Source organism: Gigantopelta aegis, chromosome 3 (genome assembly GCF_016097555.1).
Source record: "Gigantopelta aegis isolate Gae_Host chromosome 3, Gae_host_genome, whole genome shotgun sequence".
NCBI classification, from domain to species: domain Eukaryota; kingdom Metazoa; phylum Mollusca; class Gastropoda; order Neomphalida; family Peltospiridae; genus Gigantopelta; species Gigantopelta aegis.
The window spans coordinates 60,891,366-60,906,783 of record NC_054701.1 but is presented as its reverse complement, the minus strand read 5'-3'; positions in this window follow the sequence as shown (position 1 = coordinate 60,906,783).

Here is a 15,418-nt window from a genome sequence, read left to right as displayed (position 1 = left end):
TTAATATACAATCCAGAGTTTATTACTGCACTTTTCCCCTGTTTTTTAATGTTGAAATAGACCAACAAGTTCGCCTATTGCATAAACAGCCTCGCGCGATATTTTTAGAATTTGTATGCTCCCAAATAGTGCTATAAAAAGCGAAGTGTAATTGGTCGATATTTAAACTGTTTATAGATGAAATGTCACCTGGACATGGGAGTCCACGCAAAGCTGTTAGATCTACTGGTAGACCAGTAGAGCTAATTTTAATCAGATTGAGCCAAAACTCACCCAACCTCAAAAACCTTATTCTGCAACTAGACGTGTGGGTGTAACTAACAACTAACAACAAACCGGCAGTCCTAGACAGATAGTCATTACATATTTTGCTGTACATTCAGGGCCCGCGGAGTGTATTTGAACGTGAGAGGGGCCACTGTTAGTGCGATGGTCTGGAGATGAAAATACATCAATTCCAGATATTAAAGGCATATTGTCACAGACCACTGACCTATTTAATGGTCTAACAAAATATTACCTGAACAAAAATAATTTGATTTGTCCCTAAATGTACTTTATTCAACCACCATACTCCATTTATTAATGACATTTTGTAAAAAAAAAAAATTGAATTATGGTAATGGTCCATAATTCAAAAACTAAAATTGCCGAGAGTGTTGACATGGATTTCACTCCATCATGGTTCAGTTAAAGGTAGGGTCAACTCAAACAAGAGCCTTATGTGTTGGAAAGATGCATACCCGGACCACCAACACATACTGATACTTTAGCAAATGAAAAACGCGTAATTTTAGAGTTAATAAAAAAACCATGATTATTCCTTCTAACTGGGGGCAGCCATTTTGGTTTGTTTTTGTGACGTCCGGTGGGATAGCTTGGGGCGAAGTGACGTCAGCTCCTGACCATCTCCTGTATGTACAGTGTAAACAAAAGCAGTAATTTTCGACAAGGCGCTTCTCTTTGATCAACCTGACTTGTAAAACAGCATAAATGACGTAATAAGATAATAAACTATTTAACTAAATATATTTCAAGTGGTATTAACGGAACAAAATGGGGTTATAGTATTTTTCTCTGTTAAATAATCCAAAGGAAAAATGTACACTATTAGGCCTATTGATATGCTACGTTGGAGCAAAATCGACAACCCACGATACCCAAGTGATAATTTTCTTTTCTTTGGGAGTGCGTAATTGGTCAGTTCTGTGGTTTTAGATGGAAAAGTCTACTTAATCAATAGTTTTACAGAACTATTTCCAGTAATAAACCATGTCCATTACAATTTTAGGGGAGACAGGTAATATTCCACAATACCGGTATGTATTTTTGTGTCTAGACAGCGTCAATTAATTGGCTCGTCTGGTTACCAATCAAATACACACCTGTCAATCAGGAATCACAGGTAGAAGCAACTAACAGCATATACCAATTAACTAAGAAAACACTCCGTGTATCATTTCAGTACATAGGTTACTGCATGGGCAAAACATTGTTAATTGTTTCGACTTGTGTAGCAACATTGACAATGGTATTTTATTTTGTATTGAAAAATAATATATATAGTGCTGGATATACTTATTGCTGGCTTACTGGGGTGTGTATTATTACAGCACATTGCAATGCATGACTATTTATCATCCCGCAAAAACCACGTAGATTGTGTCTCTCTAGTTCTAAGGCTCATTCCTGACGTTACGCGTTAAGTATTACGTAACCACCAGCTCGCCAGAGGGCGTACTCACTGAGATAGTACAAAATGGCTGCGCCCGTTATATATAATAGCCGTCACATTTAACCGTTTTATTAATTAACTATACGATTATACGTGTTGATATTAAGCAATAATGTGTATTATATATCGTTGAATATGCATACCAGGCCAAATGCCTTAATTGTCCCTTCCTTTAAGGCGATGCAATAGCTAGATTTGGTTTCCAACAATTAATGTAAGTTTTAGTTATTATCCATTTTTAGAGAAATAAGGTCCTTAAATCCGTGACAGTATGCCTTTAAAATATAACATTTCCAGCCTGTTGACCACAGTAACAGGGTCATGGGCCCTGTGGATCCCACCCCCGTTCTGTGGCTCATCATTGCCAAACTGCGTGTTTAGCTGAATACAAAGTACATACATTGCATGTCTAACACAATGTAAAACCAACACACTAATTGCCTATGTCCTCAGTTACCTTATTGTAAATAACGAAAACGTGGCTACGTATATACTTTTGCATGCATGCAGACATATACGACATGTGCAGGTAAATGGCAAAAGCCAAAACGTTTTAATTTACCCACTGAATGATTTATGGAAGTACTGCCATGTTTTGTTGTACATATGTTTGTTGTGTGCTCTACATTCATGTCCAGTTTTAAGTAGTCTCCATGAATGAAAACAATGTATGGTTTTATCAGTATGCGATAACAGGGTTACTGCGAACTAATGGCGATGGCTGTCAAAGACGTGTGGTGTGATTGAACCCAGCACCTGATTCAGATCAATATATAGAGTGTGTACCCAAGTACACTTACACCTAGCCGCGTGCATCTAGTTGACTGTTCAGAAACGTACTCTTGAGTATGGGTGTTAGCCCAAGGTGTAACCTTTCACCTATCGTCTTTTTCCCCCAGTTATATAAATATGTTCACTTGCATCCTAACGAATATACCTCGGTAAACAAATATAAATAAATAAATAAATACAATATAATAAATAAATAAATAAATTGCTTTCTTGTAGATCTACAGGAAATCAAATTATGTAATAACTGAAATTCCTGCATCGTAAATGACAAATGTATATTCATTCATTTGGCGGTTGTTAAACTTATAAATGAATGACTGAATGAATGTTTAACGTTAAACTATTATAATAACGGCTGTTTGTCTTGCATTATGATTTTTGGAATGCAATTATATTTGATATATTAAAAAATGTATCTCTACACTGTTGTTTCGTGTTATAAAATACACCCTTAATAATGGTAACCAGCCTAGACATAGTAGGTAGATTATTTTCTCCATGTATGTTTTTATGTGTGTGTGTGTGCGTGTGTGTGTGTGTGTGTGTGTGTGTGTGTGTGTTATTTATTTACACTAAAATCTATTTGGTATGTTTAGCAAAATATATAATAATAGGCCTAATAATAATAATAACAATAACAATAATAATAACAATACACAGAAACGTTATTCGTCTTGGTATACAAAACATAACGGTAAACCTTGAGCGATCAACGATACCGTGAAATCATTGGAACACTCGAACACATACGACTGATACGCTTCAGTGGAGTTAATAACCCGCATCACACACTACCCGTTAACAGTCACAACCGGTTAAAAGATTTGAGAACGAGGATAAAGATTGTGAAAAGAAACACGTCCAAATGAATTAAAGCCTGGCACGACTGATCTTTTTCACAAACACCCGTTTGATTCCTTTGTCATATCATGTAACGTTCGTAAATGATGAAGCGTGCCAAGACGGTTCTTTAGGAATGTTATCCGATACAGAATTCAAAGTGTGGACCTGCTATACGTGCGTGGAAAACACGTATACTGCCACTACTACTTACTAGTAGAGACCATGAAACCGTGAGATCATTGTTTATGGTAAATCCAGACTATTTTAGGGATTGATATTATAATTTCAAACAGTTTGTCACACACGTCAAGCCTTCGGCGTGTTTAATCCTGTCTCCTCTGCGTACAATTTCGGTAACAAATTAATTAGTTAGTTGTCGATTCCTTCTATTACTGAGGTTTTCTTTGTTCAATCAACCGTTTGTTTTTCACGCACAAGTACATTTATATAACGATTGTTTAATGAGGCCAAAGAAACAGTTTAGGGCCTACTATTTGAAATTAACGGAGAATGATTCTGACACGCACGTACACACACACACACACACACACACACACAGGCGCGTGCACATCCTTGAGTTAGCAGAGAGTGTAATATGTTTCCGATTAACAGTTTCTTGTTTGGTGGATTTTTTTTGGATATTTTTTTTTTGGGGGGGGAGGGGGTGTTGTTTTTTAACAAGTATAATTTCATATTAATTACATTTCCTTGTTTATAATATCATTGTGTTTTTAAAAATACTTAAGTTATATGTTTTTAGTCGTTTATAGGAATATAGTAGTTCAAATATTTTATTGGAACCCGTCAGGGCGATCAACTTAAACAAACCAAAATCTGAAATTTTAAAATTCGTTTTACACTTAAAAGCGTACGTGCGACTTTAATTTTATTTATTTATTTATTTATTTATTTATTATCTTTAAGCATGTAAAAAAAACTAAATAATAATACCAAAAAAAAAAATACGCACACAACCACCGATGCTTAACAAAAGTGGTTATACAATGACTTGAATCAGCAAATATTATAATCATTTGCATAACCTGTACTAACGTAATGTCGTGATTAACTATTTTATCTTTCCTTCATTAATAAGACGGATGCAGACATGCAACAATGAAATTTATGCGCTCTTCAGTAGAAAAAAAAAAGCATTTAATAATTATCGGCCTTGGTAAAAATTCCGAAAAAAAGGAACCTTTAATCCTTACATAATTAACTAACAACTAGAATTGTAATGTGTTGTCATTTGACGCAAACAAAGGTTTCCTCGAGAATCTTTGGCGAAAAATATAAAGTACATGTTTACAGAAAATCTTTATAGTGTATGTATTCTATTAAAATACAAGCCTTTTTTTTTTTCGGGGGGGGGGGGGGGGGGGGTTGTTTTGGCTTTGTTGTTGGGGTTTTTGAGGGGTGTGTGTGTGTATATTGTTGTTGTTTTGTTTGTTGTTGGGGGTTTTTTGGGGGGAGGGGGGTTGTTTGACAATATAGATGTATTTTTATGGGCATGTCATTCAAGATATAAACCTTTATATTTAACAAGAAAAATTATAAATATTGGGGTCATTATCCAACTTTGAGGCAGGCCATTTAAAGTTCTTAAATAAGTCGCTATCAGGTAAACAATACCGAACACGTTAAATAAGAGAACAAATACCTTAAAACAAAACTGTAGTAAAATCTCACCTGAACCAAGCCACACGAATCACACACTAACTGCTACCCTACTCTCACACTTGCCAACTAATACAGGTAAGACGAACACTGACCACTTAATTTATGTCACGTGATTTCAATCGCAAAGTGTGAATGCAGCGCAGGTCATTCGGTGTTTACCTAAAATTGGTCGTAAACAGTTATACACACGATGTAATTTGTTTTTCACAAAACAATACCCCCACCTCATCCTCGATGAATTGTTTGCATTACTATTTTTCAATGAACCGGTACGTAGGATTATTGTAGTTCTACGGAGCGTAACAAAGGCGGTTATACTTGAATCAGCAAGCGTAATCATTTGTATAACCTGTACTAACATGTTGTCGCGATAAACTATTTTATCTTTCCTTCATTAATTGGACGGACGCAGTCAAGCAACAAAGAAATTTATTTGCTATTCACTGGAAAGAAAATTAACATTTATTATTTATCTTGTCTCGATAAAATTCTAAATAAGGGAACATCGCTGAGATCTAACGGAACGTTGTAGGCCTATAACGTTTTAGTATTTTTATGTATCAAAAGTAAATAGATGTATTTTATTGGAATCGACCGGCCTCGGTGGCGTCGTGGCAGGCCATCGGTCTACAGGCTGGTAGGTACTGGGTTCGGATCCCAGTCGAGGCATGGGATTTTTAATCCAGATACCGACTCCAAACCATGAGTGAGTGCTCCGCAAGGCTCAATGGGTAGGTGTAAACCACTTGCACCGACCAGTGGTCCATAACTGGTTCAACAAAGGCCATGGTTGTGCTATCCTGCCTGTGGGAAGCGCAAATAAAAGATCCCTTGCTGCCTATCGGAAGAGTAGCCCATGTAGTGGCGACAGCGGGTTTCCTCTCAAAATCTGTGTGGTCCTGAACCATATGTCTGACGCCATATAACCGTAAATAAAATGTGTTGAGTGCGTCGTTAAATAAAACACTTTTTTTTTTTTTCTTTTTTTTGGAATCGGTGAATAGTTGCATTTCATATGTATTAGTTTTAATATGCATTAATACCACTATCGAATTATTCGCATGTCTGAGTATCTGTTAAGTGCCTGTAAAATCGGTTGTTTAGCAATTTATCGTTAATATTGTTTTCGATTCCACAGTTAAACGATAAGTTTAGGTACGCGCAGAATTTATTTAGCAGTTACATCGAAGATCATAATATATACATTCTTTTCTATGGGAAAGTGCATATAAAAGAGCACTTGCTGATTTTTGATAGGAGTAGCCTATGTGGTAGCAGAACGTTTCCTCTCTCTCACTCTAGACTAAGTGTTAAAGGGTGTATACTATCAAATCAAATCCCATAGACGACAATAGTAAAATATGTGGCTAAAACTCCTACCTGCAGCGTATCAACCCCTGACCCTTAAAGTGAATCAGAAAAGAAATGGGGGTCAAACTGTTCATTTCTGAAATAACGGATGAAACCGTTACTTTACCATGGTTTACGCTGTTTGCCAAATTAAATAGCCAAATGCGAATGACTTGAATTCGGCGAATATATCGCATTACTAATTCGCCGAAAAGCTGTTTCGCAAATCGTCTGCCCTCTATACGGTATAGCCATTTCATTACGGTTTGACTAACTGAAAGTTGAATTTGGTACAGTTTTTTCTGACCAAATCACAGAACTTAAGAAATGTAACGCTACTCTCTTCATTTGTACAATTTTAATCTCGAAAGAAAAAGAAAACCGAAAACTAATCATTTTTTTAAAAATAATAACATGCTATTTACATGTTTTTATTAGACATGCTTTTAACAATGAATGTGAAAGTTGTATTGTCTGTTTAATATTTCATAGAGGGTTTTTTTTAATAAATAATAACAATAATAAATATAGAATGTATACTAGTATTATATTTGTTGGTGTGTTGAGGGGGGGGGGGGGGGGCACATATTCAACTAAAAAAAGACACATTTTAATCATAAACGTCATGACAAAGCTTTTTACATAATACACGCAAGAATTTACGAATAATAAATTTTAAAATCGTTACTAATAATGAGCGTTTGTGAGGAATCCATACACACTGTTAGTCTGTTGCGAGGGCGGGGTGCGCAATGCGTATTATTCAGAATTAGAGGCAGTGTGTTCGACGTAAGCGCACTCATACAATTTCGACCATGCCACCAGTTCCTTTGTGTGTGCAGTGTACTGAAGGATAACAAACATGGCGCCACAAATCCTTTTACCGCCAACATTTATCAGACCAACCTTTTTTCATCTCCCTATAATTAAAAAACAAAACTTACATCAAACGAAATGTTCGTACCAATTTTTCATTTAATATGGCGTCAGACATATGGTTAAGGACCACACAGGTATTGAGGGAAGAAACCCGCTGTCGCCACTTGATGGGCTACTCTTAGTAGATTAGCAGCAAGGGATCTTTTATATGCACTATCCCACAGACAGGGTAGTACATACCACGGCCTTTGATATACAGTCGTGGTGCACTGGTTCGAACGAGAAATGGCCCAATGGGCCCACCGACGGGTATCTATCCTAGACCGACCGCGCTTCGAGCGAACGTTTTACCACTGGGCTATGTCTCGCCTCACGTTTGAGTAGAAAAAAGTATCGCTTTCTGGATCGTATTTACTTCAATCTTGTATCATTGTTCAGGGGGCAAGACTGCAAACAGTCTTCTGGAGATTAGTTCTGTTTGACATATAGACAGTCGTACGTGACGGGGGTGGGGGAGGAGGGGACGGGGAGCAACTGCTAACCTCAGACCTTTTTACCATTACATTTATTTCCATCATTCTACCCGCAAAATTAGTTGTAATTCATGTAAAAATGCGTAGTGGTTCGTTTGCAACTCTATATGTCTGTTTGGCATTAATGCTATTATAAATAAATATTGTTATCCAGATTCGCTCATTTTTTGTTTAATACGGGCAGAAAAGCAGCTATACTAGTATATATATATCAATCAAGATAAGTATTTTTTAAATTTAATTTCAAAATGTTTCTAAAACTTTAAAATTATAGGTGGAATTTAAAAGATTACAAACCATTTCTGTTGCCAAAATATATCGTTTCTCGTCGGCTTCAGATGATTACACTCCACCAAAATGTGGCGCACAGTCAGAGTACACACTGAGGATGAGAAACCTCCTTTAAAATGAATGAATAAATGCATTAAGTTAGATCGAGTCACATCCAGCCCTACCCCTTATTGATATCAATATTGGATACAAGGCTGGTAGGTACAGGGTTTGCAGCCAGGTACCGGCTCCCACCCAGAGCGAGTTTTAACGACTCCGTGCGTAGGTATAAGACCACTACACCCTCTTCTCTCTCATTAAACACTAACAACTAACCCACTGTCCTGGCCAGACAGCCCAGATAGCTAAGTGTGTGCTCAAGACAGCGTGCTTGAACCTTAATTGGATAGAAGCACGAAAATAAGTTGAAAAGAAATGAAAATGAAATAAGCGAGCCTTCATTAGCCGTTTCACCAATCAGCGTGCTTGCTGCTAATCGAAAAGAGTAGCCCATGAAGTGGCGACAGCGGGTTTCCTCTCTCAATATATGTGTGGTCCTTAACCATATGTCTGACGCCATATAACCGTAACAAGCCCGTAGCCAGGATTTTTGAAGGGGGGGGGGGGGGGTCTTTTTGGTATTAAAAGGGCACTTGCGAGCGTGGATTTTTGAAGGGGCGTTCTTTTTGGTATTAAAAGGGCACTTGGCACTTGGCCGGGGGCTGCCGGGGGGGGGGGGGGGGGCTCTAGCCTAGTTTGAAAGGGCACTTCAGAAAAAGGGGGGTTCGTTCGAACCCTACGAACCCCCCTGGCTACGGGCTTGCGTAAATATAATGTGTTGAGTGCGTCGTTAACAAAAAAAAAAAATGATTGCCTTCCTTCAACAGTACTAGAGTACATTGATGTATTAATCATCGGTTATTGGATGTCAAACATTTGATGTTTACATATAGTCGTAGAGCGGCTATTGAAGGCCTGTCGATTGTTGAAACGGTTAATGAAAGAAAACAATATTTTATTTAACGACGCACTCAACATATTTTATTTACGGTTATATGACGTCATGGGCTACTCTTTTCGATTAGCAGCAAGGGATCTCTTATATGCACCATCCCACTGACCGGGTAGTACATAAAACATTTCCTTCTTCCGTCTTCCAATAGCCGATGATTAATAAATCAATGCTATCTAGTCGTGTCGTTAAGCAAAACTAACTTGTTTGCTACAGTAGTGTGTGTTGTCCTTTGTTTACGGACAGTGTCATCTATTTGAATGATGTGCATTTATTTACCTTGGTCATCTCTGAGGGACATGGGAGACCTCACCAACAAATGCGGTATTGGAACGTGGTACAAAACACTCATTTGATGCACAGCCGGTCCAGGATCGATACCCATCGGTGGGCTCATTGAGCTATTTTTCGTTCCAGCCAGTGCACCACAACTGGTATATGGGATGGTGCATATAAAACATCCGTTGCTACTAATGCAAAAATTATAGCGGGTTTCCTCTCCAAGACTATATATCAAAATTACCAAATGCTTGACATGCAATGACCTCCGATGTTTAATAAACCAGTGTGCTCTAGTGGTGTTATTAAACAAAACAAACTTTAACTTTGTTGCCGACTACATCTCAACTTTAATCAACGACGATTCGTATAACAGGCATGGGTGGCCAAAATGTGTGCAGTATACGAGGGTTTATACTAAACTGTAATAGCAGTCACTTCGTTAATTTTGCCAGTGTCATAGAAGTGGTTTGTGATACACGGATGCCATCTGCCATTGTAATCCATGTTACATTGGCCAATTTCAGATGAAGATTGCCAATAGAACGGGTTCTCGTTGGCACTAACAATATACACCATTTCGAACATACGTTATATAAGCATTTATTTTTACTCCCCCTGCGCGTGCTGTAACCTCACCGTGGTGCAGGGGTGTAACATTCTCTTTGAGAATGGCCAATACAGCACAAATCCCATTGTTTTCTTCGGGATACAATGGGATTTGTGCTGTAACCTCACCGTGGTGCAGGGGTGTAACATTCTCTTTGAGAATGGCCAATACAGCACAAATCCCATTGTTTTCTTCGGGATACAATTAAAATTTTGAATAAAAGTCAGTATCTATCTGTGATATTTGTATTTCTGCACAGTTCTTTACACCGTGTTTTTATTTAACTGTTGAATGTTTATATTGATGTTGATCATCACTTTATTTGTTTGCATTATCATAGTTTGACACCCAATAGCCGATGTATTTTTCGTGCTGGGATGTCGTTAAACATTCATTCATTCATTCATTCATTTATTTTCACTCCAAAATTGAGAATATTTTCGTCTCAGTTTTTTGCTATTTGACAGCATCTGGCTGTAGTCCGAACAGGTGGTTGATTGACCGATTCACTCCGGCTGTCTCTTGCGCTATACACCCATGTCCCACAAAGTCAATGCAACATATTACAAAATAACATGGGCAAAATCCAACCAGAAGGTTTACCATTAAAAAGACAAATTGTTTTAATTCTTCCCCAATTACTAGAAGTGAATATGTGAACCACAACATATGTCTTAATTAGGAAATATACTGGACAGTGATGAACGGACTCTCACCCGGAAGTGGACCGGCCTCGGTGGCGTAGTGGTTAGGCCATCGGTCTACAGGCTGGTAGGTAATTGGTTCGGAACCCAGACGAGGCATGGGATTTTTAATCCAGATACCGACTCCAAACCCTGAGTGAGTGCTCCACAAGGCTCAATGGGTAGGTGTAAACCACTTGCACTGACCAGTGATCCATAACTAGTTCAACTAAGGCCATGGTTTGTGCTATCCTGCCTGTGGGAAGCGCAAATAAAAGATCCCTTGTTGCTAATCGGAAAGAGTAGCCCATGTAGTGGTGACAGCGGGTTTCCTCTCAAAATCTGTGTGGTCCTTAACCATATGTCTGATGCCATATAACCGTAAATAAAATGTGTCGAGTGCGTCGTTAAATAAACATTTCTTTCTTTTTCTCTCACCCGGAAGTGAACTGTGTAGTAAGACCTTACATTTAAGTGACATAAAGCGAACCGTTGCAAAATAAAGATAACTAAATTGAAACGAACGAACAGTCATGGTCACTCCTATGTCTACCCCTTTACGAATTTAATAAATATAATTAAATAAACAATATAATTATATTAGGACAGCCCGTTCCAAAATAGCGTCATGATCGTTGTTAAAGATAAAATAGTTCTATCATAAGCATCATAAATATTTACCATCTTCCCTACTTTACAGACAGGTCAAAGTTGCCGCTATCAAGTATATTCCCTTCTTCAATTACCTGGATCAAGCCACTGGCCAGGCAAGTACTTAAACGTTTTCACCAAGCTAGTTATTTTACACCTTGATATTGTTTTTAGTTAAAGGGACATTCCTGAGTTTGCTGCAATGTTTCAGATTTTATCGACTAAATAAGACTTTTTGACGACTGTAATTACATATCAAATATATTTTTCTGCATAAATTATTAGTGGCTGTATATTAAACGTGTTTCTGGCCGTTCTAATATTTGTACTAGGTTAAATTTCATTTTATTTCCTAAAAAAGATTGTTTCGTACGTACGAAATTATTTGAAGACAAAATCCAGTTTGGGCTTTTTACAAATATTAAGACGACCAGAAACACATTGAATATGCAGACAATGATATTCTAAACAAGAAAGTATATTTAATATGCAAGTTTAATCGTAGAAATATTTTATTAGTCGGAAACATCTTACAATGCAGCAAACTCGGGAATGTCCCTTTAATAATAATGCAAATATTAAATTGGGATCCATTAATATATAGTCATTTATTACAAATACAGTACATGTATCAACACACAGTAGCGTACTTTCTTTGTTTTAACTTTATTAACGTGCCTATATCCAAAACAAAAAGGTTCAGGTACAGTAGTCTACTTTTTGTGACTAGGGGGTTGGGGGGGGGGGGGGGGTGATAAAGGGGAAAATTAGAGATACTACAGCTTAATTACTTCAAATGCAATATTTTAAAAGTATAGTTTTCTCCTAAGAATTACTTTTTTATATATATATATAAAACGCTTGCTGAATAGAAGCGGGTTTTTTCTTAAATGCTAGTATCTAGAAATATGATATATTTTGTATGTGAGCAGAGATGTTTTGGTGTCGAATACTTGTCAACGCTAAGTTGATAAAACATAAGCAAAATAAAACAAAATCATCGTGTAGAGAAGGTCGAGAAACACTTGGCCATGTTAACCATAAATAAAACCTACAAGTTGTAGTTTTAAATTATATTTTCTTCTTTCGTTCATTTTTATTTTCTGTAAATATGGACAATCGAATTCAATATGACATAATATATATATATATATATATATATATATATATATATACTACTTTTTACGTTTGGATTTTTTATATATCATTGTCAAAGCTTTTCTCGAACTCATTTCACTTTTAGTATTGTATACAGGTGTGGTCTTTTTGGGACACTGGTCAACATTCTGTGACCGCTGCTCGTTCTCGCATACGCTTAGTCTACTGGAGTTAGAAGTATGAGTATTCGTATCCCACTTTCCTTCGAAAACGTCCACACCTCCTTCACCAGGTGGTGAGAGATGTTCCTGATCAGTGCCCTTACAGTCGGTCATCTGTTTCGGCGAATTTAGATCGTTCTCGTCCGGTTTTCGAATCATCGGAGAACATTCTACACTCGCCACGTAGTTGTTCATAGTAGGTCTCAGAGCCACGGACTCGTCGGAAGACAGTCCCACTAGACAAGGACTTGGGAAGCGTCGTCTGCCAATGTTCGAATCTGATTTGTCCATTAACACCACGCAACTCCGCGAACGCGTCATCGGGGTGAGAGATTCCTTGCTCCCAGTACTAGAGGACATGTCCGTTAAACTGGTGGTGTTGGCGGCAGAATGTGCATCCACCGAGCTGGCGGTAGAAGACGCATTCACAGAATCAACCATGTTGCCGGCAGAGGGAGAGTCCGCTGAACCGACGGTGTTCGAGTCGTTGGGGTAACAATGGACATACTCCTTCCAGGTCATAAACAATCTTCTTCTGTGTTTGTTTTTAGGAAAATCGGAGAAACAAAAACGGTTGTAATTAGGGGAATTAGACATGCGTCTGTCGCGAGTGATTTGTTGCTGCCGTCGAGAACAGTTGTAGGTCGAGTCACTGAAAAGTAAAAACAAAAACAAAAGATATAATTAAGTACGAAATACTCTGAATTAGTTTTCTTATACTTTTTTTTTTTCCATAGCCCTTCTTCTCGTTGGAGTTTTTAGGTGTTTGATTAGTACCAGTCGATGGAACACTCGTGCGCGCTACGCTATTAATTCATTTCATTTCAACCTTTATCGTGCTTATATCCAATTAAGGTTCAAGCACGCTGTCCTGGGAACACACCTCAACTATCTGGGCTGTCTGTACAGGAGAGTGGGTTAGTTACTAGTGGTTAGTGAGAGAGAAGAGGGTGTAGTGGTCTTACACCTACGCAATAAGTCGTTAGAAACACAGACAATATAGCGTATTATACATTAGTGTTCCATCGACTGGTACTAATCAACCATCTAGGAACTCCAACCAGGACTCGAACGCCCGTGGATCCATTGTGCACTCCCAATAAATCTTGTCGTCTACCTCTTGTACTAACTAAAAAAGTGAAAAAAAGAAGTTTAGCAACTATTGTACTACAATATATGAGTATCAGTGAATGCCCAGATGTACTTAAAATTGTATTTCTGTTAATGACATCAATGCTAAAACTCCGAAAGCCAAGGTACCCATTCCGGTCAGATACTCCCATTTTGAATGGGTACCTTGGCTTCCGAAGATGCTAGAAAACATGCTATGATGCATATCCAAGAAAGCTGGCAAAGGTTTAGCGTTAGGCGAATAGTTTTGAAATTTTGACCTCAACACCAGTCTTAGTGTAATGCCAGGCAGCTGGGTTTTTTGGTGGGTTTTTTATATTTTTTATTTGTTTGGTGTGCATGCCGGGTAATCATCCCCCATCTGGGGTCATACAATCGGGAGACACACCCATAATCGCACCCGTGAAATGGGTGAAACTCGGTGTATGTGGCTTTACACCTACCCATTGAGCCTAGCGGGGCATTCACTCTGGGTTGGAGCCGGTACTGGTATGAAAGTCCCACATTGCCTCAGGTGGGATACGAACCCAGTACCTACCAGTCTGAAGTCCGATGGCATAACCAAGAAACCACCGACGCCGGTTCCAAGGCAGCTGTTGATAATATACAGATGGAAGAAACAAGGGATCAGATAAACAGTAAAGGAAAGAGTGACTGCAACTAAAACCGCCATTCACAGTGTCAGTATGTCCAGAGTGTTACTGACATTTACAGTCCGTCCCATCATCATACAAAACTGTTTTGTGTAAATACTTTCAGTTTGGTTTGACGTAAAAAGAAAAGTAAAAGTGTTTAAAAAAAAAAAAAAAAAACCCACCCCACTAATTTTGTGTGCAATTTAGAAAACAATCGGTTCAGAAATAAATAACCTGTAGTAAATTTAATAGTATGAAAAAAGGCATTCCCTGTTGGAAGGATTATAGTCCACATTACTGATATTCAAGGCCCCATTTACATCAAATCATGTTATACAGAGACTACTACACTAGCTAGTAATACATTAAATTTGATTTATAATACCTAAAAAATAGTATTCCCTTCTTTATTTCTATCTGTATTGTGTAAGGAATATTCAAAATTTTTCACCACACAGTGAAAGATACACATTTTGCGCATTGACATGACGCTAATATATATATATATATATATATTTAAACCCAAGAAGACGTGCTCAACAAGTGATCAATGTCATAACCAACCTGGACAGTACGAGCAATTTTTTCCAAAACACCCTACACTATATTGGGTGCCCCCTCAAAAGAAGAATAAAGAAGATACCCCTACTGAATATGGAATTATTTAAAAAGTAACTGATATTTCAAACCATTACTATATGGATATTAGCCACCTTCCGTGTAAATTTGAGGCCCATAGGTCAAATATTGTTAACATAAAAGTTAAAGTTTGTTTTGTTTAACGACACTACGGGAGGACATTGATTTATTAATCATCGGCTATTGGATGTCAAACATTTGGTAATTTTGACATATAGTCTTAGAAGGGCAATAAATGTATAATACCGGCCTCGGTGGCGCAGTGGTTAAGCCATCGGACTACAGGCTGGTAGGTACAGGGTTCGCAGCCCGGTACCGGCTCCAACCCAGAGCGAGTTCTTAAGGGCTCAATGGCCACTACACACTCTTCTCTCTCA